This window comes from Mytilus galloprovincialis, chromosome 6 (genome assembly GCF_965363235.1).
Source record: "Mytilus galloprovincialis chromosome 6, xbMytGall1.hap1.1, whole genome shotgun sequence".
Lineage (NCBI taxonomy): Eukaryota > Metazoa > Mollusca > Bivalvia > Mytilida > Mytilidae > Mytilus > Mytilus galloprovincialis.
Genome location: NC_134843.1, coordinates 14,148,699 through 14,174,449, shown reverse-complemented (window position 1 = coordinate 14,174,449; position 25,751 = coordinate 14,148,699). Strand labels below are relative to the sequence as shown.

At 32.7% G+C, this 25,751-nt stretch overlaps 1 protein-coding gene across 2 annotated transcripts in view; it reads left to right on the top strand.

Moving 5' to 3' along the window:
- The first annotated feature begins 24,312 nt into the window (after positions 1-24,312).
- LOC143079002 (multidrug and toxin extrusion protein 2-like) overlaps positions 24,313-25,751 on the top strand; it is a 58,105-nt gene continuing 56,666 nt past the window's right edge. For both annotated transcript variants that reach the window (XM_076254100.1, XM_076254101.1), the window contains exon 1: positions 24,313-25,403. The gene's annotated coding sequence lies outside the window, so the exon portion shown is untranslated. The remainder of the gene's footprint in view (positions 25,404-25,751) is intronic.

Below are 25,751 nucleotides of genomic sequence, written 5' to 3'. Positions count from 1 at the left end.
GCATTTCAAGTTTCTGATTACGCTGGTACACTATTGACTACAAAAAAAAAGTTTACAAGTTAGAACTATTATTTTGAGTTATTCTTCCCAAACACATTTATTGGGAATAGTATTATTTTATGTACTACTTAAAAAATTATTCTGTTGAATTAAAGGAGGAAAATGTATTTACAGAGAAAAAAAAACACTTTTCAGAGTTTTGATCTGACGGAGCAACATTTTCAGGTTAAAACATAACACTAAAACATAGTTCTACTGCTTGAATACATCAATTCTCCCCATACTGTGCTGTAATACCTAAACCAATTGTTGTTGCTTTGTATATCGACTTCTAATATATATACCAGTTACCCCTCTTTTACACAAAAATGTGTTCTAGTACCAATTCATTGATTTCTGCGGAGTTGTTGGTAAAGGACATACCAGGTACAGGTACAATATTTCTGGACAATACAAGTGTTTGGTATTATTTCTGTTTTTGTGTTTTAAATTGATCGACCGTTCACTTCGTTGATAATTTTAAACATCTAAAGCAAGATAAAATCAAGGATATTTTTATGCAGCCATTTTTATTGGCAAAATTGCTGTCTGTGGCTTACGGTCACCGATAAATGCCTGATTTCACAACAGTTTTTTCATCTAATTTTACCATCAACTTAATGACAACCCCTATAATAAATGTTAACAACGTGTAGCGAAATTCAAATCTCATAAATCGATTTAGATAATACAAATCATGGTAAAAAACAAACAATTACTGATGAAACCGCATGGTGTCAAAAAGATATCATGTATTGATAGGGTGAGCGTCTCCTGTCATAAATGCACCACCCTCCATATAAAGTACTTGACGACTTGATCCTTTACTCATGTAAGACTGCCATCATTCATACAACTTTTCTTTCCACTATATACATTTTTGTAGATGCATTATGTTCTGTCAGTAAATAATTCAAAATTAGGTGATTTTGTTGAACGTATCTACCCCATTAAACTTGATATAAAGGATACAGCAGATACAGTTAGGTTTGCCTCATACCTTGACTTACATCTATCAATTGAAATTGAGGGTAGGTTGAAATCAAAATTTTACGACAAAAGATATAATACTAGCTTCCCAATTGTGAACTTTCCATTTATATGTAGCAACATCTATGCCAGCAGCGCCTGCATTGTGGGTATATATCTCCCAGTGGATACGATATTCCAGGACATGCATTTTCATACCATAATTGTCTTGATAGAGATTGCTGCTCACAAGGAAGCAAGGAAGTATTAACTGTTCAATGTCATAAACCAAAAATCTAAGCGACATATTTGAAAACAACAATACAGTGGAAGAAAAAAAAATAATCAGAACAAAAGCAAAAGGTCTTCCGCGGACAAATGGAAAGACCTAATTACTGGAGGAAAAAACACATAAAACAACTATCATTATCATCTTCATTTAAACTTTAGATAAAGTCTTGTTACAAATGTGTATGCATTTTAGCAGATATATTAAACATTTCTTACAAACCTGTTATCAAAGAACATGTTACAATTACAAAAATCAATGTATAATCGTATTGCGCCATGTTGATAATAAATCATGCCACACGAGTCATTATATACATAAATGCAGGTACATACAATATATCAAAATACGAATTGATACACTATTCAATATTTACATATAGATTATTAGGCAATAAATATATAAATCATCTTTTATAGTATTCGTATTAAATAACCGAAAACAAAATGGGATCAGCCAATAGAAAAATAAGTAAAAATCGATATATTTAAAAAAGAAAAACCAAATATAAAAGCCGAAGACATAGACAGTTGAGCTTTGGTAAAGGCATAATAAGAATTTATTAAACGAATCAACTTAAAATAAAACATTTGTTTGAAGAAAAAAAATGGAAACAACCCATTTTGAATTTCGTGTCTGAAGCGTTTTTCTGGATTTATCTTTATCGAGAACGATCAGAGCCAGCTAACTGATAAGCCAAGGATGTATAAAAACCGAAACAGTATAATTTAGGCATTGTAAAAGTTATATGACTTTTTTTGTTATCTATCTCTTTTATAATGTTATCGGCAAAGGGTTTGTTTGTACATAGGTTACTATACAAGTGGATCAACCAGGTATAGTGTTGTTGGTTTTTTTTTTAAATTCAGTGTCCGTCATAATAAATGCTCGCACTAGAATTTATTATTTAACTGCCTGGAAGCTCAGAATATAGCATAACACAGTACAAAGGGAGATAAGCAGTGTACATACTAGCATATTACAAAATGATTGTTATTTATATGCTGATACCTAGAGTATATATAGTAGATATAATTGAGGATTAAAAATAACCCGACCAAATAGCAGAAAACGGCACACGGTCACCGATGGGGCTTCAGCTGGCCCCTAAAATCAAATATGTACTAGTTCAGTAAAAAATGGACGTCACACTAAACTCCAAAACATCTTAATGAACTACAATTCGAAAAGAAACAAGCAAGACTTATACAACAAATGCCCGAAGCTCCTCACTTGGGACAAGCGCAAAGCAGTGTACATAAATTGTTCTTTGTATACTAATATCTAGTATATAGAGTCAATAGAACTCTACCAAATAGCAGAAAACTGCCCAAGGTCACCGATGGGTCTTCAACACAGCATGAAAATCCCTCATCTGGAAACGGGCTTCAGCTGACCCCTAAACACAATTATCGGACCACAGATGAATTATCACGTTGTGATTGGTTAAACGCCGTCACGTGGTGACCCCCTATGAGACCGTATGGGGTTAGTAAGTTTCATATGGGGTTCATGGCGCGTTAATGGCGACGTCATCTATAAATGTTGTTGTGTTTCATTGTTTATTTTTCAACAAAACGCAGCAGAAAAAGTCTAGCGTCCGATAAATTCGTTATACGGTTAACTACTGACCCCCTACGGATCCATAGAGGATGAATAAAATTCATAGGGGATTCGGCCTCCGGCCTCACCCCTATGGATTTTACTAACCCTCTATGGATCCGTAGGGGGTCAGTAGCGAACCATATAACTTATAATGTGTACTAGTTCAGTAGAAATGGACGTCACCCTTAACTCCGAAACATATAAATGAACTAAGACTCAAAAAGAAACTTGCAAGACTAATATAAAAAAAAGGCCAAAGGCTCCTGAATTGGGACAGGCGCAACCATACGGCGGGGATAATTACATATACATTTTTGTAGGAAGATGTTGTATGAATGCCAATGAGACAACTCTCCATCCAAGTCACAATTTATAAAAGTAAATCATTATCATGAGGTCAAGGTATGGTCTTCAACACAGCGCCTATGCTCACACCGAACAGCAAGTTATAAAGGGCCCACAAGTGTAAAACCATTCAAACGGGAAAACCAAACATGTTCAGTGAGGTCTCAACCATTAGCCATTGCAGAAAAAAAACCAAATACAAATCAATACGCACAGTTAAACTCAGTTTAAAAGCAGTCAGAGTCGGATGTCGGAAAAGGCAACAGGAGAAACTAAACAAAATGACAATGAGACCTTATAGAGTTGCTGTTTACATGGAAACTTAATCACTCCACTGTAAGCTTCAAATTTAAAAACAGTTTTATGTAATCACTTGTAAAATTACGCACACCATCACGAATTTGATGACCATGATAGAACAGCAGTTGACAAGACAAGTCGTTGAATAGGGTCTTTAATAAATGAACAAATACAAAAAAACTTATTGTATCAATTTATATTTGTGATAAAATACAAATAAGTAATGAACTAAGGTACTAGAAATATACAGAAGATCATTATAATTATATAAAAGGAAAAAAAAAAGATATGGGGTATTCATCCTTGACACAAAATCAGAACATGCACAGTTAAAAAAAAAACATGCACATGAAAAGCAAAGGAACAGCACTTTTAATGCTTTATGTAAAATTGAGAATGGAATTGGATAATGTGTCAAAGAAACAATAACCCGACCAAAGAGCAGTTAACAGCCAAGCCGAAGGACAACTAATGGTTCATCAATCCCGCACCCGGAGGCGTTCTTCATGCAGCTGGATAATATGTTTTTGTAAAAAAAAAACTCCGTCGACTTTTCCATCGAAATAAGGCAAAACACGTTTGAAATTCAAATGAAATAAACAAACACTTTGAAATTCAATTAAAAATTAAAAATTAAATAAAAATTTAAATTCCTTTCTGTCGTCTTTCAAGGTATGTTTCTAAGAGCATACTATTATTTATTCAAGGAACGAGACCATATACTAGTATTAATATTTTGATTATTTGGGTTGTTATATCTGTTTTGGCTACTGTGTGCCAGTTAACCAAAACTGTAAAAATATTTGAATTAATTTGGTCTTTAAAGACGCCTAAATTATGGCTTAAATATGAAAAATCTATTAACTAAGACTGCACACAATTGCGGCCACTTCTTTTTTAGACAAAATCCGTCTAAAATTAGCACAAATTGTGAAATTGTGAAGATTCCTGTAATTCTGCTTGAATTAATGATGTTATAATTACCTGATAAAAGTGCAGTGTAATGTAAAAAACCGCCCATATTTAATAATAAAATTATTTGTTTTTAAAAAAAAACAACAGCTAAACGTTTAGGTTTTGAACAATTTTTTTTCCTTTTGACTTTTTGATTTAAGCCACGTTAAATCGTCAAAGAATGAACTCAATAAGCCTTTGGACTTTGATATATGTATGGATTATATATTAAAAAAAACACCATAGAAACTACTTAAAAAGAAAGAAAGAAAGAAAATTCGACGACGCATAAAATTTAAAAACCTTCAATAAAGTTCAACCCCCTCTTAAACAGTCACGGATACCTAGGATTTATCAACTGATGTATAACTGTGGAAATGATAACCTACGATGTGTGTGACATAATGGTGTAATTAATGGAGTACACAATCATATATTGGTCATTGATTTTTAAAGGAGTCTACCATGTTTAACTAAAAGGAAAACTCTTTAGGTATGTATAAATTTTATTCATTATATATTTATATAACTCATTTGTTTGTTCAATAGTAACATTATAGGTACCAGGTTTTTTTTTCTACAACGGATGTGCATTTCGATGATAAATGTATCTTCAGTGATACTCGAGGACAAAAATGTTTGAAAATTCAAGTTAAAAAGAGAATACCTTATAAACCAAAAAGTAAAAAGCTAGGAATCAGAACTTTGCGTGATAATTATGTTCCTATTTATTCTGCAAGTTAGTATATAGTAATAATACGGAAAAAAATAAAACAACACGTTATGAATTGGATGCGTCCGAGTCTTTTTTCTGGATTTACCTCCACCAGGGACGCTCAAGGCCGAATGTTATATGCTATATTCAGGTCTCAGATAGGGTATATACTGTGACATTCCCGGCTTAGAGTTTATATTCCCTGGGATGAAGACGAAGGGGATATAAGGCCTAAGACGGACATGTCACAGTATATGATTCCCTGTCTGAAACCTGAATTGCACATATATTACAGATTACCCCTGTCTTCATGTTTTTCCCAGTGCAGGTATTTGTGAAACATTTACAATGCAGCATTGTGGCACCGTTAAAGTCGACAATTCCTCTAAAGTCCACAACACTGCTAAAGTCCACAACACCGCTAAAGTCCACAACAAATTGCCGCTAAAGTCCACAAACTTTCCGCTAAAGTCCACAAAATTACCTCCGCTAAAGTCCACAAGAAAACGCCGTTAAAATCCACAATAAAATGTTCCGCTAAAGTCCACACAAAAGCACCGTTAAAGTCCAAACATTTTTTTTTATTGATAAAAAAATCAATTCGCTTTTTTTTATTACTTCCGATAGTAAAGATCTAAATATAAAGCATGGACTTTTGTTCTTGGAAAGTATTTCTTATCAGCTTGAATTGTATTTTTTAATAAATAAAAAGATTACAGTATCTGATTTTGATACCAATAAATTTGATCCTTGAATTGCGATTTTCTATCTAACAACAGACAACATTTCTAAAAAGTTATCTAGCTATGGTGCGCTTTTTGTATTCTTTAATAAACATTTGTACATCCACAAGAAACTCCAACAATGCGTTCTTTTTATGTATTTGCTGGAGACACTGACATATCTTAAAGCTATATTTGACATTGAAATTTCCTTTGCAAATATATAAAACATGAGAAAGAAATCCATTCAGTGTCTGTTAGGCTCCACAGCAGCCAAAACGGTCCGTAAATCACAAAAATAGACTTTGAACCATAATGTTTTTGTTTGAAATCAACATAATGATACATAATTCCTCACATTCATGCATTTTGTGGAGCTAAGCAGATTTCCATCACTCATTGGTTTGCATGTTTGTTTTGTTTTCTAAAAGGAAAATGTACTTGTAAGTTGTTTCAAAATGCGTTGAAGGTGAATTGAATAAATTATACGCGGATGCGGTTCTGTATTGTGTATTACCCATGGTGAGTACAAGTATAAAAAAAAGAATCATTGATATAATCCTTGTTTATATATGCAATGTTAAGCAGCAGTATATGGACAGAACACGTTCTGTCGTGATATAGTACCAAAACACAAGCTTTTACATGTTCCGCTGCTAAAAAATCGTGTTTTTTTTAAAGTGGCCAAATCATATATCGGAACGGAGAAAAAGTGTAAACAGATGACTTACAAGATAGTCTAAGAGATTTATGAATTTGCTACCCACAAATGACAAAGTTCAACTATCTCTCGTTAGAGCAAATATTAATAAAGATCAAAACCCTGACCACTGCAAACAGACAGCAAAGTACGTTCTAGGATTCAAACTGTAGATGTTTTGCGGAATAACTGTAAACTATAAAGAGAGGCGGTCGGACAGAAGGACGGACGGCCAGACGGAATGACGGACGGACAGACGTATAGGGGTAGTTGAGGGGGCATAACAAATATAGCTTACTTCACAGTAAGGGTCGACATCAAAAGATCGATGTAGGATAATAAAAAAAAAAACCTTAATCAAATAGTTTAGGGGTGGGTTAAAATTCTGCAAGTTTTGTATATCCAAAATCGATTTTACACATATATCCCTATATTGGTCAATCATTAAGAGCGGGGGTGGGGGTCAGTGAAAAAACTATGTGAATTGAGTTTTTTTTTTATCCTACATTGAACTTTTGATGTCGTCCCTAAGCTACAAAAGGCCCCGAAATAAAAAAAAAATAAAAAAAGGTTAAACAATTCAACCGAGAAAAGTAACGATCTAATATATTTACATAACATTAAACGGGAAAATAATAAAATATACAGAAACAAATGACAGCCAACGAGTTACAGGTTCCGGACTTGGGACAGGTACATACAGAATGTGGCGAAGTTAAACACATTGCTGGCGCCAAACCCTTCCCTAACCTGAAACAGTATTACATAATAGTACAACACATACATTATTATTGAATTGTTGTCTCATTGAAATGTACTCAAATCAGGTTTTATTGAAAAAATAATGTTATATTGATAAGAGCAACGCATTTCAACGTAGGCAAATCAAAAATATAATATAAATTCATATTTTATGAATCTCTCCGTAAAATTGATGCGTTTCAAAATCACACTAACGCAAAAAAAGTTACGTTGCCTATAACATTATAGTGAACACAAAATAGCGATGCTGTGACATTTTGACAGACCAACATGCGACCGCTTTATTTTGACGATTTGTACATTACTTTTTGCTTTATAGTTATATATATCAAAATGTTTCTTTTGCAAAGAAAACAGATATTTGTTTTTAACTCTTTTTGAAGGTTTTTAACTACTTGTCCTTATATAATAGTAGACACCCATGCATTCAACGCATCGATATCCGATATTAATCGATAAAAATATAATTTAAAGCATAGAATATTTTCTTTTCTTTTTTATTTGGAATTTGTCATACTGGCTTCATTATCCGTTCTAAAAATAATAGCACATTACTTGTCGATGTTTTCTATAACCAACACCGAAATTACTAACGTAAAACGTTGGTTAAAAGTTGGTTTTTCTAATGTTATAATTAAGATTTGTGTCAGAATGAATGCCTTTCAAATGTTATAGATTAGTACGTTTGATTTGTACATTAGTTACGTCAAAAAATGATTATGAATAAAGAATAATAAGAAGAAAAAATACAGCACTTGAAGAATGCAATAATAATGTAATTATAAGCATGGTGCCTAATGAGGTAATTTTTCACAATGCAGTCTTTTTAAACACAATCCATACAAATACACACAAAAAATGTAGCTTCCTCAAATTTTTAACATTACGTTTAACACCTGCTGAAATTTCCATTGACAAATGAACATTTAAAGTTGAAAAAGACAGAATCTGTTCTTCAAAAACTTCTTTTTAATAAAGAATCATTAAATTAATAATCATAGACAATATGGACCATCTTGCATAATTTATTTTATTATAATTATTTTCATTTCTAAATATAAACAAAGTAGAAATGATGGCCATTAGGGTAAAAATGTGTTTCTGGTTTATTCTTTGATGAACTATTTAGAATTGACCTGGTTATTTGAGGAAACTATCTGCTAAACAATTATATAAGTTGGAGATCACCTTAAATGTTGACTTTCATAAATCTTGAACATAAATGTAATCAATTATATAAGATCCATAAAGCAATGGAAATCAACTTTGTATATTTATATGAACGATAATACTTGTAATGTTATAAAGCAACGGAAATCAACTTTGTATATTTATATGAACGATAATACTTGTAATGTTATAAATTAATTATATATAAATATACTAAATAAATAAATGATTTGGAAAATACATTGAAGGTATAAAAAGTCATGAGAATTCTGAATGCAATTAGGTTATATCCGGGCACTCTGGTTCTAAACCTTGGTTCCATCTGGGTTTTCTGGTTCTGAACCTTGGTTCTTTGGTTCGAAACCATGGTAACTGGTTCAACATCCGGGTTGTTTGGTTAAGGCAACCCAACTTCTTGGTTCCATCTGGGTTCTATTCTAGAACATTCTAATGTTCCCGTTGAACATAACAGAAGATAACCGCAAGTCTCCGAATAGAAAGGTAAAGTAGGTCAAAGACGCTAAAATTAGTTTATAACATTAAACATTTTAGCATCGACGGTAAAGGAAGCTATAAGGTACTTATCTTCTCATTTTAATTATTTTGATAAGGAAACTAGATAAAAATAAAGCATCGTATAGATTTTTAAAACAAACCGAAGTATACAGTATATCGAACATCCTTTTATTTAATTCAGTCATTTTGTTTTCTTTTTTTTTTTCCCTTTACTCATCCCTTATTTACGTAAATATGTCTAGACAGTGGCGGATCCAGAACTTTTCCTAAGGGGGGCCCGCTTCAGTCATGCTTCAATGATTCCCTATATAATCAAACAAATTTTTCCCACGAAGGAGCCACCCCCCCCCCCCCCCCCCGATCCGCTCTTGGTTCCATCTTGGTTCTATTCTAATGTTCCCGTTGAACATAACAGAGGATAACCGCAAGTCTCCGAATAAAAAGGTTAAGTAGGTCAAAGACGCTAAAATTATTTTATAACATTAAACATTTTAGCATCGACGGTAAAGGAAGCTATTATAAGGTATTTATCTTCTCATTTTAATTATTTTGATAAGAAAACTAGATAAAAATAAAGCATCGTATATATTTTTAAAACAAACCGAAGTATACAGTACATCGAACATCTTTTTATTTAATTCAGTCATGCTGTTTTCTTTTTTTTCCTTTACTCTTCCCTTATTTACGTAAATATGTCTAGACAGTGGCGGATCCAGAACTTTTCCTAAGGGGGCCCGCTTCATTCATGCTTCAATGATTCCCTATATAATCAACCATATTTCCCCCACATAGGGTTTGGGGGGCGCCCCCTGGATCCACCTATGCTAAAAGTTTTAAAACCACCCAATAAGGACATGTTGTTTATATGGCTAACGATATGTGCATCTAGCCACTTGACCAGTTGACGACTTGCATATATATTATTATTTGATTGCATATTTATTATCAAGTTCGACTGAATTTTATTTAATGGATTTTTAATAATGTCAGATTTGAAAGAAATACATGTGAAGTATATGTTAGAAATCTTTTTGTTCAAAACTGAATGTTATAAGACATATAAAGGAAAGTTATGATCAATAAGTTGGTAAGCTTTAATTAGTTGGAAAAAAAGTTATAAATATAATAAAATGTATAATTATGTACAATAAATTTGTCAAATTTGATACTCATTCAGTCGTTGTGAAGGGCATGCATATAATCATTCGGCCAAAAATCAAGAAATCAAGATTAAGATTGAATATTATTCTTATAATAAAATTAATTGTACATGTGTTAATGACAGTGCTAGTGGGATGTGTATCACCAGCACAATAGTAAGAACTTCTGTGTTGGCGCAATGATTTAGGAGCATAAAGAGTTACACTAGTCCGTCTGTCCCGAATGTCCCATAAAAACGGGTTCTGCTCTTCTTACTTTAGTTTGCCTCAATCAAATACTTCAAAACCTAAACACAATATATAAAAGGAGCTGATGCATGAGTGCCAATGAGAACTCTCCACAAGAGACTAAATGACACAGAAATTAACAATTATACAATGTAGCCTAGGTCACCAACACGGTCTTCAACAATGGGCAAGGTTCATACCGCAAAGTCAGCTTTTAAAGGCACCGACATGACAATGTAAAACAATTCAAACGAGAAAACAAACGGTATAAGTTATGTACAAAAAATAAACGAAAAACTAGATAGGCACGTGAATATAAAATAAGGCGGGGTTACCAATGTTAGCGGGATCCCAACCCTCCCCCGTATGTGGCATGAGTGCCAATAAGAACTCTCCACAAAAGACCAGATCACACAAACACTAACAACTATGGGTCATATGCAGCTTTCAACAATGAACAAAGTCAATACCGCATATTGTCAGCAATAAAAGGCACTGAAATGACATTGTAAAACAATATTCAAACGAGAAAATAAACGAACAAATTTATGTACAAAAAATGAACGAAAAACAAGTATGTAACACATAAAAACGACATTCATTGAATTACAGGCTCCTGACTTACCACAGGCACATACATACCGAATTAGGCGGGTTTGAACATGTAAGCGGGATCCCCACCTCAACACAAAATCAAATTTGAAATTTTTAAGTGTCACTTTTACCGTTCAAGAGTTATCATGTCCCTTTAAAAAATATAAGAAGTGCTGACTCTTTCGTTTCCTTTGTCTTAAATAAGTCTGACTCAATCAAATGTTATGAACCTTATACGCGATTCACATTACCCCATCACACAGATCTGTGAAGCTCAATATTGGGTCACGATGGCGTCACTGTTCATGTTTTTTTAGATGTAAAAAGTTGTGGTACGAGTTCCAATGATACAAATGTCAACCCGGAGCCTTGAGATAGGAAAACTGCTAAATCTATTGTTTCCGTTCTTTAACTTTAATTTGCCTCAGCCAAATGTTTTGAAACTTATTCACAATGCTAATGGTCACAAAACGGTCAAAATTACGCGAATCCTGCATCTATATGTGGAAGTTTACCCATTTTTTTCACAAGCAGGGGCATCTGTGATTAATAGACATATTCTACATTTATTTCAGTAATCAGCTTATTTTCTTCCATTGAATTCTTTTTTAAATAAACTGAACTTGCACATTTTTTTTCAGGATCTCGGTGCAGTTTGGTAACAGACAGTGATATCAAGTTAAATGTGACCAACTTAACAAAGTGTTTCACTAGATTGAGCTCTCTGTCTAAGTGTACTTTAATGGTTCTTAGCATTGAGTTCAGTTTATTGATATGCGTATACCTTCTGTGTGAATTTTTATGATGTAAAAGCAGACTATCCATACCTACATGTCCATGAAATGAAATCTAAGGTAAAATGATTGAAACATTTTGCATTATCTATCACAGCTGGCAGAACATGATGCTACTGAAGCAGTAAATTTTCTTACTTGATATTCACGGAAATTAAAGGATTTAGTTTCATTTGAACCAAACATTCTAAAAAATTGAGAATGGAAATGTGGAATGTGTAAAAGAGACAGTAACAATGTCAAAAGAGCAGAAAGCAGTCAAAGGCCATTTATGAGTCCTCATAGCTGACTATGCGGTATGGGCTTTGCTCATTGTTGAAGGCCATACGGTGACCTATAGTTGTTAAAGTCTGTTTCATTTTGGTCTTTTGTGGATAGTTGTCTCATTGGCAACCATACCACATCTTCTTTTTTATATCTTCAACAAAGCGAGAAAATCCCTCTTCCAAAGTCGGGCTCTTAACAAAATGTGTACCAGTTCAAACTTCAAATTATAAAATCAACTTACAATTAAAAGTATACAAGACTAACAAAAACCAGAGACTCCTGACTTGACGTCAAGGTAATCATACCAAGAGACACATCCAATATGCAAAGGTCAAGAGTCGAAAAGTCAGAGTCTGGTCAAGAGATTCTTGTGAAAAAAAAAAGGATTTTGATAAAAGGGTCATTGTGGTACACTAAACTAACAATATATCTTATGTATCTAATATATCTTAGAAGATGTGATACGAATGTCAATCATACAGTTAATTTTCCACTACAATTGCCTTCAACAAAGAATATAAACTCTCACAACAAAGCAAGATTAACCCCGTCTTTCACTAAAGTTTGAGCAGGATTCTTTGCAACGATTATCTTAACACATATAATTGAGAATCGAGTCGTGCAGTTATGTCAAGAAATTAAAACGGTAAGATTAAACATTAAAACAGTAAAAACTAGCCTAAGGGTTTACCATTAATTTTTAACCCAACCATATGATAGTACTATGGTAAACTTATGGATACACATGATACAGTCATGAAATTGAATATTTGAAATAGTACGACCAGAACAATACAAGACAGAGTTGTAAACAAAAGAAAGTAATGATGCATATCGAATTTTTAATTCCAAGGCACAAATTAGGAACCGTAGTTTTCATTCAATTTATTTATCTAAAATGTACGCTTGGGTTAAACAATGGAAATTAACACTGTATATTTATATAAACGATCAATCTTGTAACTAATAAATAAATTTGGTGTATTTACTGTCTTCTGATTGGTTAAAAGAATTAGCTTTATTTTCAATGTTATCAATTTTTATGGCGACACGCCCACTCTAACGTTGTGTATTCATACGCAAACATCTGTGTACGTTGTTATTCGTATTAATATACATCTTTGAGCCTTATTTTTGATAGAAATTTATTTATAATGAATGGCCATTATTTATTTTGAATTTATTGAACCATAAAATTAATTTTTGACTCTTCACATTTCACATAATCCGCTTCGCGGATTATTCAATGTAAAGAGTCAAAAATTAATTTTATGGTTCAATAAATTAAAATAAATAACAGCCATTCATTAAATGAATTGTACGAATTTTTTAGAAATGTTTCCAAAATTGGCCATCCTCATAATACAAAGATCAAATTTAATTCAATGGAACTAAATCATCTTCATATACTGTACTTTTTTTCATTTATCAAACTTGTAAACAAATAACTACTGAGAAGAAAAGTCCATGTTTTGTATTGTACTAACGGGATTAAAAAAAAATGATGTTTCTATCAATAAAAACGGCGTTTACTTGTGGACTTTAGCGGAGGTTATTTTTTGGACTTTAGCGGGGTTGTGGACTTTAGCGGTGATTTGTTGTGGACTTTAGAGGAATTGTGGACTTTAACGGTGCCACACAGCATGTATATTCAGTACATGTTCATTGTTTATAAATATTTTGAGAAATCCTTTTAAATGCACCTTTTTTATCTTGACTATTTTTTTCCGTTTACTAAATGTTTTCATTAAAGGTTTTAGATTTCATGTTTTGTGTTTGTATGTGTGTGTGTGGCTTCGCTTTTTACAATTAATACATACATGTACATTAAAATATCAAATCTAATATTCTCCGCATACGAGAAGGATTTTGTAATTTGCTGTGAAAATAATTGTATTGTTACGTATATGTAATAATTTATAGTAACACTTTAAAACATTAAATTTTAGTAATTGTAGTGTAAATTGCGTGATCATGTATTAAAAATGTAATGTTGACGGATGCACGTCATTATATTCCCTCTGTTAGCCTCTGATATTATAGGATTATACACATTTTTCTAGAGGTTATTGATGTGTAAACCAACTCACAAACTGAATAAAAGTCCGAAGAAAAGATTTTTTAAAATGAAATCAAGAACCCATAAAGAGCATTTAATGCAGCGAGAAACTCCCGCACCCAGAGGCGTGTTTCAGCTGGCCCCTAAACAAAAGTGTATACTAGTTCAGTGATAATGGACGTCATATTAATCTCCGAAATATACACAAAAAACTCAAATTAAAAATCATACAAGACTAACAAAGGCCAAAGGGCCCGAGAACACAGTTATTTCGTAGTGCATTTCTTTTGGACAATAAATTCAAATTAAAAAAATCGCACCTGCTCTTTCTCAAAAAGATTTTACAGTGTAGTGTACTACCAGTGAGACAAATAATATCAAAATTATAGAAACTTCTTCCAGTTCTAACTCAAAATATTGACAATTATGTGTTAAGGGGGTGTAAAATTCAGTTTGACAGCTGCAGACGTGATAAAATTTGACCTTTTTTACCTGGACCAAATCACTACTTAACATAAAGATTGAGCACCCATTTTTTTAACATGTAATTACATCCCCCTACTTAATATTTTATGCATTTAATATCAAGAAATAAATTGGGAAAGTGTATCAAATAAAACATTATATATACACTGTTTACACTAGGGACTATACAACGAAAACCAAAGGACGATAACTGTATCTTGGACCAAAGGCTCCTGACTTGTGACAGGCGCAAATATGCGGCGGGGTTAAACATATTTTTCTACCTCTAGACAACAACAAAAAATCAAACACACAACAATACGTACAGTAAAACTCAGTTCAAGAGCAGTGCGAGTCTGATGTCAGAGTAGGTAACAAAAGAAACGAAACAAAATGACAACGATGCATACATTAACAAAGGACAACTAGCAGTTGCTGACATGTCAGCTCCATACCTCAATTTAACTGTGATACGGTGCTTTTTGTCCGCAATTCGCTTTTTGTCCGTTTTTGCTTATTGTCCGATAATTTAGCTTTTTGTCCGATACTTTTGTTTTTTTGTCCGTTGCTTTTTGTCCGTTTTGCTTTTTGTCCGATTATTTTGCTTTTTGTCCGACACTTTTGCTTTTTGTCCGTTGCTTTTTGTCCGTTTTGCTTTTTGTCCGATTATTTTGATTTTTGTCCGACACTTTTGCTTTTTTGGCAAGTGAATCTAATGGCGAATGGTCACTATGTCGATAATGGTAAATGGTCACTATGTCTAATGGCAAATGGCCCGTGAATCTGATGGCAAATGGTCACCATGTCTAATGGCGAATTGCCAGTGAATCTAATGGCAAATTGTCACTATGTCTAATGGCAATTGGTCACCAAGTCTTGTGGCAAATGGTCAGTGGACCTAATGGCAAATGGTCAGTGGATCTAATGGCGAACGGTCACTATGTCTAATGGCAAATGGTCACTATTTCCAATGGCAAATGGCCCGTGAATCTGATGGCAAATGGTCACAATGTCTAATGGCGAATTGCCAGTGAATCTAATGGCAAATGGTCACTATGTATATTGGCAAATGGCCAGTGAATCTAATTGCAAATGGTCACCATGGCAAATGGTCAGTGAATCTAATGGCAAATAGTCACCATGTCTAATGGCAATTGGTCAGTAAATCTAATGGCAAATGATCACTATGTCGGATGGCAAATTGTCAGTGAATCTAATGGCAAATAGCCACTATGTCTAATGGCAAATGATCAGTGGACCTAATGGCAAATGGTCACTATGTCTAATGGCAACTGGTCACCAAGACTTGTGGCAAATGGTCAGTGAACCTAATGGCAAATGGTCAGTGGATCTAATGGCAAATGGTCACTATGTCTAATGGCAAATGGTCACTATGTCCAATGGCAAATGGCCCGTGAATCTGATGGCAAATGGTCACCATGTCTAATGGCGAATTGCCAGTGAATCTAATGGCAAATGGTTACCATGTCTACTTAGATTCACTGGTCATTTGCAATTAGACTTTGTGACCATTTGCCATTAAATCCACTGACCATTTGCTATTAGACAAAGTGACCACTTGCCACAAGACTTCGTGACCAATTGCCATTAGACTTCGTCAAGTCTGTAGGGCGGAAAAAAGTAGAAGTTATTTTTTTTGGTTTTCTTCACTGAAATGCAATACTCTTAATACTAATCCGTAAATGGGATAAAATGTTCGGTATATTTTTTATTAATAGAGTATGCATGTACCATTTAAGAAAGATGAATGTAGTCTGTACTCGGAGTAGTTTTTTGTACTCTAAACACAGCAATTTTTGTCCATTTGTTATAATGAATATAAAAACGAAAGCAATGCGTAATATCGTAATTCTCTTAACTGCTACTTAACATCCTTGTTAAAATCCGGTTGTGGAAAATTAAAGGAAGTGGTTTTAATACTCTACCCTCCTACGTATGATCTTGTAAACGTGCCATACACGTTTACATCTCTCAGTATATAACATGTATAATGCAATGTAAATTAGTATCAATCATTCATTGAAGATTGAAAATTATAACCAACATATGATTGACCAACTGGTAAAAGTTATTCCACAAGATGTATTACAGAAGTTACAACAGATGTCAGCACAGGACTTTACATTGCAGGCTTACATTCAGTTAAACAACAAAATCCAACCGAAAAACAACTTGATCAAAAACCTACACGAAAAGATGACAGAGTTACAGATAAAGATGATGTATCAAATTTTGAGTGCCGAACATGAGCCATGAGGTATGCAAGAAAAGATCATTTCATTCGACACCAACAGAATCATACAAATATAAACTAGGAATGTGAACATAGTGGTTTAACAACGAAAAGGAAATGTCTTTTATCTAAACATATGTATATGCAGGGAAGACATGATGTAAAGAAAAGAGCCCAGAAGGAAGACAATTTACAACCCCCCCCCCCCACCCCCCAGTAAACGTCAGAGGACAGATGGTATTGACCAACCTTCAGAGGAACGACTACGAGAGAAAAGATACATAACAACAGCAGTTCTGAACGATGGTGTGGATAACATCCGTTTACAACCCAGCAACAATGAAGAGAGATATGACTTGATGCTATTTTTCAAAGAAAATCAAGTGGATTTTGTGCAAATATAGAGGACAAGCTACTTAAAAACAATATTAAGTTTTATTTGAGTGTACAAGTTCAAATTATTAATATAGAGGACAAGCTACTAAAAAGCAATATTAAGTTTTATTTGAGTGTACAAGTTTAAATTATTAATAATTCACCAGATGGAAAATACGACGATACTGGTCCACATTTCAATAATAAAGTGAGTACCTTTTTACAATCTGTTGCTAGTGAAATACCTCACGAGTTGAATAAAGGATTTCAAAAAAAAGTATTCATTTCTTTCGAATGGGATCTAAGAAGCTTTCATACATACCTTCAGACAAGATAAAATCAACAAACATTTTGGTCATTGCAGTTCCCCTGTCAATTGCCTTCAAACAGAATTCCTAGACTAATTTTGGTGCTATAAGGCCACTTGCTATATTGACCAACCCACGAGGATGTTGTTAAATATATAATGGGTTCACTATTGACTCCTGCAAATGACTGATTAAGTTGTTGACATGATGTTCATCCCGATTGATAGTTGCAGGTCTACTTTCATCATGTGTGTTTTTATCAACAGTAACCAAGATTCATCTCATTTGCATTGCTGCACTGAACTGGCCTACTGTGTGTCTGATTTTTGGCGTTAATTAGACAACTGACCAGAGCAGACGCGTCCTCTGTCACTGGAAGGGAACGTACTTGGCTACGTATGATCTTCATATTATTCAATATGCTTCATTGCAATTGGTAGGAGACAAAGACTGAACCTGAAACACCGCCATAGCCATTACATGGAACGTATCTTTACCATCTGGAGACAGTTTCACAAAAAATACTTAAGACTAAGATTGATCGTAAGTCATGAACAATTCAGTATACTTACGATCAATCTTAATCGTAAGTTTTTTTGTGAAATCGACTCCTGTTGTTTCCGTATGAATTTAAACATTGCCTGCTCTGCCTTGAATGAAGCTAACTTCCCCAGGACACGAGATAATACATTGAGGAACATATGTGCCATCTTGTCAATATCATGAGCTGCTACGCTAGTAAGAAATCATCTCAGCTCGTTGTTAGTAACATAGAGCTCATAACAATGAAAACTTTCAACCGAAACATGTAATTTATAAAAGCTAACAAATTGATATTGTTGGCATTTGTTTATGTATAGACCAATGCATGTAGGTTCTAAATACTAAGTATTAAAGATTTGGACTCTTTGAAAGGCCACTAGTCTTATTACCACATGTTAAGATAGTCGGAAATATAAATTCGTTACATAGTGTGCTACTGACCTAATACAATCTACATGGGGTCATTCAATTCCATATAGGGATTCTAGCTTCGTTATCACTCCATATTGAATTAACTGACCCCATATATATCGTATTAAATCACAAGCACACTATGTAACTAAAAGTATGACGAGATCGCCAGTTTAATTATGTAAAATACCGACAGCTTTATGTAGTACGAGATCTTCATCACAATCAGGTGTTGACACAGTGCTCAGATCATCAGTTCTGACATGTTTCATCATTTGGATCCTATCAATTGATGCTTCCTCGATCTTTTTATATATTCATGAATACGCCTTATATAAACTTCATTCTTTCGCTGAGTCAAAGTTCAAAGAGAAGTTGATTTTCCCTTTACAGCTTTAAAACTTAACCGCTCTTCTATAAATACTTGAATAACGATATAACGTTAGAGTTTCTGTCCTTTTAAGTGGCATGGATGGGAGTGGGTAGTTTGACAGAACAATATATCCAGTTAGACTTTGTCCGGAAAAATCCTTGAGTCATTCCCGTAAAGAGTTTTCTATCTATGGATCCCATTTATTTTTCAAAATAATACTTCTTAAAATATCATTATAAAATGCTATATTTTTTATTGAATGCAAACAGTAAGGCAATATCAATCTTCGAAACAATTTTAGCGAAAGTATAGTTCAACTGTGCATGTGAACCATGCATATTTATGATAAATTGACATTATCATAAAGAAGTGATTACAGCGAAAATGAATTCCGTAATTGCGTTGGAATATTCATGAGTGCGTAAAAATGCAAAAAATCCAGAATAATTCAGTAATAACAATATGTTTTGATTGCGTTATGAACTTGAAAGTACTAGATATGATTTTGATTTGAAAAAACCATCAAATCAGATACTCAAAAACATCTTAAAGATGTTGCAAAAAATGGGTCATGTTTTGAAGTAAGGATAAAACTGTTACAAAAATGTTGTTTTCTCTATAAAAAAAAACACACAATATTACTCGTCAGAATTATTTGGTTATACTTTAATATGTAAAACGCACATAATCAATCCATTGTATCAAAAGAAACGGAAGCTACTTGCTAATAATATATGTTGAAACACAGGTTGTAAATTTTCAGTTTGAAAATATTTCTTAACTCTGATATAATTTTTACAAAAATTGCCCCGCACTATATTTTTACGACCGGGCAAAAAATGAGGTTCAGATATTCAACTATCGCTTGTAAAATAGTCAGCTGTGTGAAAGGTGGTTGCATTACAACGAAATGTTTTCTGAAAATGTAAGAAATAGTTATTTACGCAAAAATAAATAGATCAAAGAGGTCTGTATTTGTTTTGAACAAATTATCAGAATTTTAAAGTTGTCAAATCCTGTTTGAAAATGAGTATTGAAAAGTATATATCATACGATTAAAATATGGTTTGAAAAATTTACACGTATCCAGTGCTACGTATTAATGTGGAAGGCATCTGGATACACATTTGTAAATCACACATGTTTTTGTCAAATTTTACATCAATGGACGTTTCTAACTTTCCAAAAGAATTTTGGTTCGGTAAACGATGTCTTTCTCATACATTTTGGGTGAGATATAAATAGATTTCCCAAACCTGGCCAAAAAAGAGCTCTATATAGGCGTTTACTGTGGGAAAACTGATAACGTAAGAGCAATTGAAAAGTATCTACACTTCTAAAATAACGAGGCCCAATTTGTTAGCCGGTATAACGTTAAAACGACGAATCAAATAATTCAACTTTATATATAACTTATATAGGACAATGGTGTTGTTAAAAGTTACACCATTCCAGGCCTTTTTGTTTTCTACATAATCAATATACCAATAATTAACAAGTTCCGGGTCGAATCCGATACCGATACCATTAGTATATGTCGCATGTAGTTTCCGTTATCTGTTGTCTTCTGTAAACCCTTTCTATCAGGAGAACCTGGAATTCTTCTAGCAGTTGTTTGAATTTATATTATTAAACTCTAGGACACTATTTAACAAGTCTATTTTCTTCCACCTTTATCAGATGACAATACTAAAAATCAAGGCCAAAAATAAGGCATGGGTACTTTAATTCAGTCAGGGACCCGCGGGTGTGTTCTATAGTCTCTTATAAAAAAAAAGTTGACAAAAGCAATAGCACAACAATGCCGATTACCATACTGCTTAAAAGTTATTTCTGAACAACAATCGTACGTATACATTTTAAAGAAAGTATTTGTTAAACTGTGATATTTGAAATATACATACAAATGCACAATGTTTTAATTTCATTATTTATCATGATATATGCATTAGAAGCTTGTTTTTTTAACTGTTAACCTTTGCAGCATATTAATAAAATAAAATGGAAAAAAATCATGTACTTACAAAATCTAAAGCTCTTTCAGGTCAACAATTTTCGGAGTGTTCCACATAATTTTTAGCATGTAACAATTTCCCAAAATATACCCATTTTACACATCTACGTTTTAGAATACGCCAATCCGCTCATTGTTACCGCGTGAACTTTCAATATAGTAATATTGTCTTTTCGTAAATACAAGATTTAAAGATGTGTCTGTGCAGATTAAGATAAAAAAGAAAATATCTTTAAAAAATAGGTTATCTGTGTAATCTTACTTAATTTGACAATATTGAGAATAAGTTATCTCGTTTTTTGTACATGTATTTCACAGTAGGTTTAGTCTCCGGTTGGGGTGGTTTTTATTTTCAGTCATTTTCTCTTTTTTTTCGAGTGAGTATGATCAAAAATGTAAACAAACAGACTTCCTTTCTTGTAAAACGTTAAAAAAGATGTTAGAAATAAAGGCAACAGTAGTATACCGCTGTTCAAAACTCATAAATCCATGGACAAAAAACAAAATCGGGGTAACAAACTAAAAACTGATGGAAACGCATTAAATATGAGAGGAGAACAACGACACAAAATTAGAACCTTATATACATGAGCATAGAAGATAACATAGTATTTGTGATAAAAATATATTATCAACCCTCAATTATTTTATTTTATAAACGTTTAATTTAGTCTTGTATGCTTTATTCCAAAATATAGATTACAGCCATTTTTACTCGCATACCAATGCAAATGTCAACGGAAATGCTTACACTGAATCTTTACATACTAAGATTACAGACACTTTACAAAAATATCTTGTTTTTTTCATAGAAAAAGACATTTTGCATAGTAAATTAATTTTCATATGTCCGTGTTTTTTCTAGTGCGTCCGTGTTTTATCGAGTGAAAAACAAAATTCCTATGGCTTAAACTTTAGAATGAAATTCAACACAGTGTGGCTGTGGCCATTGAATGACACGTTAAATTCATCCATTGACTGGGACAATTTAGTGAACGTTTGTATGTAACAACTACTGCTCACTATGTACTTTTTAAAGATACCTAAACTATAGGGGCCACCAAAGGTTCTCAACACCTTAATAAAATAATTCGAAAAATTAATCAGAAATAACACAATGTTTTGATTTATATCAATTATATAAATCAAAACATAAAGGTTATTCCTGATTAATTTTTTGAATTATTTTATAATTAAAGGCGTTAAGAAACCTTTGTTGACCCCACAGTTTAAATGTCTATCGTAGGTACGTCGTGAACAGTGGTCGTTACAGACAAACGTTCACGTAAATTGTCCCAGTCAATGGATGAATTTAATGTGTCAATCAATGGCCACAGCCACACTGTTTTGAATTTCATTCTATTATATATGTTTTCGGTTGGTTTGTTTTTTCACGATTAAGGGGTTTATAATCGTTGCTGAAGTCGATTAATTCCAGAGTATCGTTTCGTAAGTGTCAAGTTAGGTATTTTAGAATTATGGAGTTTTGGAGGGTTTTTTTTAAAAAAAATGGTTCTATATACAAGGTCTAAAAGTTTACTCTTTTCTGAAGCGATTAGTAAGGCTTAGTACCAAAATTAGAAGTTTTCGTTTGTTTCTTGACAATCTCTTCTGATGATCCATTACCAAACACAGCCGGATCCATTACTAACGATTTTGAAGAGAGAGAAAAGATAAGCAATGATAAAAAAAATCATACAAAAATAAATAAACCGTTTATAAATTAAACCAATGAACATAATGAATAAAGTATTCAAATGAACATTTTTGAATGTACATGTATGACGCAATATTAAATTATTTCAATTATACACGAACATATTTTTTTGTTATTTCCCTCCAGGAGATAGCAATAGACACCTTGTATATCAGTGAAATATGTCATCTCTAGAAATCGATCATACACTCGACAGTATATACATATATATATATACATTGTTGTAAGGAAATGTGAATCATATACTAATATTAAATGCATGTATTTAGCTTTTGTATTAGGTCCTAGGTTTTTATAATTCTAATCATGATCTCCTTTATACAGTAAAATCAGAGTATCAATTCTCTGTAAATATAAAAATGAGCTGGCCATGACATGATACAGAATTCCACCAAATTTCGCCTCAATACATTTAATGTCTTAATTTTCAAAAAAAAATATTTGCCACTCCATAATCATAATGTGTCACCCTGTTGTTGCCATGGAAACATGACTTTTCAGGTAAAAATAAAGGTAATTAAAATATTGTTAAATTTTTGTTTGAAGACTGCTTAATGTCATGAAAAATGTTCTCCAAGCTTATTTTAATGTTTTCAAAAGTTTTGATAGGCCAATATGCAGATTTATCAAGGTTTTAAAAGATTCGTAATTATAGTATCAATATGACTAGCGATACATTTCAATTAAATAAGTACATGCAGAATGTAACATCTTTCTTTTCTTATCAATCTTATTAAAATATAGATTTTGATGTCGTTATCCTTATATATACGAGCACGCGAGTTAAGATGGATCAGAATTGTAATCAGATTGCTTTCTGAAGTACTGCTAGTGTTGTGATTAGGTACAAATGTAGTCTCGAATATCGAATGTGTGGGTGGAATATATAGTCTGGGTGGTAAAACTCTTAGACTGAGCACCTGCAAGCTAAAACTTTCACAATTTGGCTCAACTCCAGCCATTATTGACCAACTTCTGAAACAGATGGGGATTATGTAAAATTATCTAAGAAATCGTGTTTATATGGTCTGGTCTTACGAGTACCAAATTCCCGAGGTGTGTGCATTAAATAAAAAAATATCAAAGTCAAAGATAATTGAATGACAATGCAAATACAAATAAAAACACCAGGCATATATGTTTTGCGTCTTGTCAACAACAAGACTAATCATTAGACTCGAATGAAAAAAAAAGATGAACGGAAAATAATTAAGTGGAAGAGCACTGAGTTCCCCAAAACTTTCACATATTATATAATCAGTTTAAGTGATCTCGATCAAACCAGTTTCTATCAGATAACCTTGGGTTATGGCCCTATTTGGTTGAATGGATTTTAATTTCTTTTTATGTTTTCAAAAATTTGAATATTTGGTAGCTTTTTAAATTCAAATCTATTTTTTTAAGTTACATAAATTAACTTAAGGAGGTCACTAAATTATTCAAGTATTACTGCAATACAACATGAAGTGACAACAATACTTCCTTTTGACTAAAAATAACTGAGCAAAACATATGAAAACAATTCAAGTATAACTACTGCAGAATTAACGGTATATAATCAGAAACAAGTGTTAAAGAATTGCATTTATACTGATGCAAATTCCTTTGAATAAGAAATAGATCAAGTTATTGAAAATAAGACAATTGGTATGTAATAAAAAAATTATGTTTTTGTAAAAAAAAACTCCGTCGACTCTTCCATCGAAATAAAGCAAAACAGGTTTGAAATTCAAATGAAAAAACAAAGACTTTGAAATTCAATTAAAAATTAGATAAAAACACAAAGCCTTTCTGTCGTCTATCAGGGTATGTTTCTAAGAGCATACTATTATTAATTCAAGGAACGAGACCATATACTTGTATTAATATTTTGGTTATTTGTGTTGTTGTATCTGTTTTTGGCTGCTGGGTTCCAGTTTACCAAAACTGTAAAATATTTGAATTAGTTTAGTCTTTAAGACGCCTAAATCATGGCTTAGAAATGAAAAATCTATCAACTAAGACTGCACACAATTGCGGCCACTTCTATTTTAGACAAAAACCGTCTAAAATTAGCACAAATGGTGAAATTGTGAAGATTTCTGTAATTTTGCTTCAATTAATGATGTTATAATTACCTGATTAAAGTGCAGTGTAATGTAAAAAACAGCCCATATTCATATAATAAAAGTATTTGTCTTTTAAAAAAAAACCACCTAAACGTTTAGATTTTGAACAAAATTTAAGAGTTTTATATTTTGAGGCCAAAAAGGTGTATTATCGGTCATACTCCTTTTGACCTTTTCATTTGAGCCTCTTGAAATCGTCAAAGAATGAACTGAATAATGAATAAGCCTTGGGACTTTGATATATATAATACATGTATAGATTATATATCTTAAAAAACACAGAAACTACTTAAAAAGAAAGACAATTCTACGACGCATAAAATTTAAAAACCTTCAATAAAGTTCAACCCCTCTTAAACAGTCACGTATGCCTACGATTGCGATTTATCAACTGATGCATAACTGTGGAAATGATAACCTACGATGTTTATGACATAAAGGTGTAATTAAAGGATTTTTTTGAAAATAATATTTTGATGGCCTAGCTGAACGAAAAAAAAAATGTTTTGCACTGTAGCTGAAAAAAAAATAATGCTGTCACCTGCTTGAAAAAAAAGTGCACTGCTAAATTTGGGAATAGTGAAAATAACAACAGTTGAGACAGTGGAACAGCAGATTATAAACATCTGTTCAGTCTACAGATTAAGGTAAGATTCATATTTATACCTTATTACTTTTTGTATTTTCCTTAAATAGTGTTTGATCCAGAAATATTTAAAAGCATTCCAAATCTCCCGCATGTATGCTACTACATTAAGACATACTTAAAACTGCAACTATTATAAACATGATATGGTCATTTTATAACAGGGATAAATATGGTATCATATTAAAACAGTCTTTTAAAGTAGCCCTGGTTGTGTATGACACAGACTAGTATACCGGTGGTATTTTCCTTTGTATCATTCTGTATCATTCTTTATACCTCTTTTTCAATGGAATGTCAATTATCGTAGTTGGAAACAGTGGATGTTTATAATTTGGAGCTACTCACT